This window comes from Vespa mandarinia, unplaced genomic scaffold, assembly GCF_050613455.1.
Source record: "Vespa mandarinia isolate Hongniang unplaced genomic scaffold, ASM5061345v1 scaffold_40, whole genome shotgun sequence".
Lineage (NCBI taxonomy): Eukaryota > Metazoa > Arthropoda > Insecta > Hymenoptera > Vespidae > Vespa > Vespa mandarinia.
In genome coordinates this window covers 20645-25805 of record NW_028197174.1, presented here as the reverse complement: position 1 = coordinate 25805, position 5161 = coordinate 20645, and positions in this window count along the sequence as shown.

The following is a 5161-nucleotide window of genomic DNA, read 5'->3' as shown; positions in this document are numbered from 1 at the left end:
TAATAATAGTAACAATAGCAATAATAATAACAAAACTCTAATAATAACATCAATAACAGTAATAATAATTGAAATAATAATTATAATAAATATAACAATAATAATAATAATAATAATAACAACAATAAAAATAAAAACAATAACAAAAATAATAATAATAACAATAACAATAATAATAATAATGACAATATTAAGACAATAAATATAATAATAAGAATAAGAATAACAATTATAATAATACTAACATTAACAATAACAACAATAAGAGCAAGACATTAATAATAATAATAACAATAAAAATAACAATTAGAAAAAAAATAAAAATATCATTAATAATAACAATGACAACAATAATAATATTAATATCAGTAACAAAAGTAATAATAATCACAACAGAAATAATAATAATAATAACAGTAACAAAAGTAATAACAATAACAATAATACCAATAAAAATAGTAATAGTCATGATAATAACAATAAGAATATTAATAACAATGAAAATAATAAGACAATAACTATAATAATAATTATAACGATATGAATAATGTTAAAATATCATTAAAAATATTAATAATTATAACAATAACAATAATAATAAGACTATTAATGACAATTACTATAAATAAAATAATAACAATAATAATAATAATTGCAATAACAATGATAATAATAATAAAACAATGACAAGAGTAATAATAATAATAATAATAATAATTATATTTACAATAACAAACAACAATCATAGAAATAATAAAAATAAAAATTATAGTAATAATAACAATAATAACAATAATAATAATAACTATTACATTAATAATAATAATTACAATAGTAATAATAATAATAGTAACAATAGCTATATTAATAATAATAACAATAATAATAATAATTACAATTACTATAATAAAAATAGTATTAATGAAAATAACAATAATAATAATAATAACAACAATAATAATTATATCAAAAACAATAATAATAATAATAATAAAAGTAATAATAATCATAAGAGTAATAACAATAATAATAAAAACTATACCAATAGTACTAACAATAACAACAACAATAATAATATCAATAACAAAAATTATTATATTTACAATAACAAAAATAATAAGAATAACAATAATAGTAATAATAACCATAACAATATCAATAATATTAATAATAACAATAATAATAATATTTACAACAACAATGAGTATAACAAAAATTATAATAATTACAATAACAATAATAATAACAATAACAATAACTGTAATAGTAACCATAACAATATTAATAATAATATTAATAACAATAACAATAAAAATATCAATAACATTTATAATAACAATAACAATATTATATAAATAAAAATAATAATAATAATAGTATCAAAAATAATAACACTAATAATACTAATAATAATAACAGTAACCTTGATAATAACAATAACAGTAAAAATAAATATATCAATATCAATAATAATAATAATAATATTAGTTACAATAACAATAAAAAAAAATAACTATAATATTAATAATAACAATAATAATAACATTGGCAATAATAATAATAATAACAATAGCAATATCATTTACAATAACGATTACAATCATAGAAATATTAAAAATAACAATAATAATAATAATAATAACAATAAACATAGTAATAATAATGACTATAACATTAATCATTATAATAACAATAGTAATAATAATAATAACAACAATAACAAATATAATGATAATAATACTAATAATAATAATAATTACAATAACAATAATAATAATAGTATTAATGACAATAACAGTAGTAATAATAATACCAATAATAATAATAATGACAATAACAATAATAATATTAATAGCCATAATAATAATAATAACAGTAACAACAGTAATAATTACAACAATAATATCAATAATAACAATAACAATAACAATAATAACAATATCAATTATTATAATAATTAAAATTACAATAATAATAAGAGTAATAATTACAGTAGTAATAACCATAACAATATAAATAATAATAATAGTAATAATAGCAATAACTAAATATAATAAAAATAACAATAATAATAACAATAAATGTAATAATAACAATGACAATAATAAATATAAGAATAATAACAACAATAATAGCAATAACAGTAATAATAACAATAACAATAATAATAATAATAACAATATGAAATTATAATAACAATAATAATAAAAGTTATGATAAAAATAAAAATAACAATAACAATGATATTAACAGTAGCAATAGTAATAATAATAACAATAACAATATCAATAATGGTTATAATAACAATTATAGTAATAGTAAGTAAACGAATAATAATAATAATATAAATAACAAAAATAATAATAATATCAATAACATTAATAATAATAATGTTAATAACAATAGCAATAATATTGATAATAACAATAATAACAATGATAACAATGACAATAATAATAATAAATACAATAAAAATAATAATAACAATAAGAAATATTAATGTCAATAGCAACAATAATAATAATATCAATAATAGTAATAATAACAATAACAATAACAATAATAATAATAATAATTAAAATAGCAATAGTAATAGTAAAAAGCATAATAATAATAACTACAATAACAATAACAATTGTAATAATAAATACAATAGCAATAGAAATAATAATAACAATATCAATATTAATGATATTAACTATAAAAATAATAATAATAATTACAATAACAATAGCTATAATAATAACAACTACAATAATAATAATAATAACAATAATAATAATAATAACAATATCAATAATAATATTAATAACAAAAACAATAATAATAATATCAATATTAATAATAATAATAATATTAATGACAGTAACGATAATAATATTAATAACAATAATAATAATAATATCAATAACAATAATAATAATAATAATAATAATAATAATAATAAAATAATATCAATAATAATAATAACAATAACAATAATAATTACAATAACAATAACAATAGTATTAAGAAAAATATTAACAGTAATAATAGCAATAAAAATATCAATAATAATAATAATAAAAATAACTAATAATAATAATAATAACAATAATAATAACAATAAAAGTAATAATAACAAAAACAATAATAAATATAATAATAATAATAACAATAATATCAATAAGAGTAATAATAACAATAACAATAATAATAATAACAATAACAATAATAATAACAATTACAATAACTATAATAATAACAATAACAATAATATTTATAATAACAATAACAATAATAATAATAATAATAAAAACAAAAGCAATAATAATAATAATAACAATAGCGAATATAAAAATAATAATAATAATAACAATTATAGTAATAATAAGAATAAGAATAATAATAATATTATCAATAACAAAAATAGCAATAATATCATTAACAATAACATTAATAATATTAATGAAAGAAGCAATAATAATGCTAATAACAATAATAATAATGATAACTATGACAATTATAATAATAATAACAGTAAAAATAATAATGAAAATAACATATATTAAAAACAATGACAATAACAATAACAATATCAATAACAGCAATAATAAAAATAACAATAACAATAACCATAATAATAATAACAATAACAATATTAATAATAATAACAAAAACAATAATAATAATAAAAACAATAAGTATAATAATAACAATATCAATAACAATAAAAATATTAATAATAATAATATTAACAATAAAAGTAATAATGATAATAACAATACAATAATAACTAAATTAACAGTAATAATAACTATAATAATAATATTAATAACAATACAATAATAACAAAAATAACAGTAATAATAGCAGTAATAATAACTATAATAATAATATTAATAACAATACAATAATGACAAAAATAACAGTAATAATAGCAGTAATAATAACTATAATAATAATAATAATAACAATTAGAACAACTATAATAATAAAAATAAAAATAATAGTAACAAAACAATATTATCAATAATTACAATAACAATAATAATATTAATAATAATATCAATAATATTAATAATAGCGGAAACAATAATAATAACGATGACAATAATAATAATAGTATTAATGAAAATAACAATAATAATAATAATTACAATATTAATAATAATAATAATTATAATAGCAACAATAATAATAAGAACAGTACCAATAACAATAACAATAATAATAATAATAACAATATTAATAATATTATCAAAAACAGTAATAATAATATTATCTCTGTCAGAAGTAATAATAATAAAAATAACAATAATAATAATAATAACAGTAACAATAGTAATAATAATAAGAATTATAATAATAATAATAATGACAATAACAATAGTAATAGTATTAGCAATAGCAATAATAATAATAATAACAATAACAAAAATAATATCAATTACAATAACAATAATAATAATTATAATAATATTAATAATAAAGAAATTAACCATAATAATAACAGTAGTAACAATAACAATAACAATAGTAATTACAGCAATAATAACAATGACAATAATAATAACAATGACAAAAATAATAATAATAACAATGAAAATAATAATAATAACAATAACAATAATAATAACAATAACAATAATAATAATAGTAATAACAATTTAAATTATAATAAGAGTAACTATAACATCGAAATAACAATAACAATAACAATAATAATAATAATGTCAATAATATTTACAATAACAAAAATAACAACAATAACATTAACAATAATAATAGCAATATGAATAGTTTTTTTTTCTTTTCCTTTGATTGACTGGGAATGCCAAACCTTACGCACTAACCCAAGGCCCACCAGAGGGACCCTTCACCATTTCGTCCCCCTTAAAGTCCTAGGAGTGTCGGGCTCAGCGTTGGAATAGGCACAACCGACTAAACTCATACCCATCCTAGTGGCATAGTAAAACCATCACGGCACCGCCATGTGGCCTTACTTCACGATAGCGCCACTGCTTCTTGTGCCTTAATTGGATAATCTCTTCGGCTCTACGTGGCAGAAATCAGGAGCAAGGTTGGTGGCTCTTCGATGGGCCACCCATTCCCTTCTTCTACTTGCTTAAGATTGACCTGACGTACCAGACCAACTTGTTCCACTCCTTCTGCTCACGCA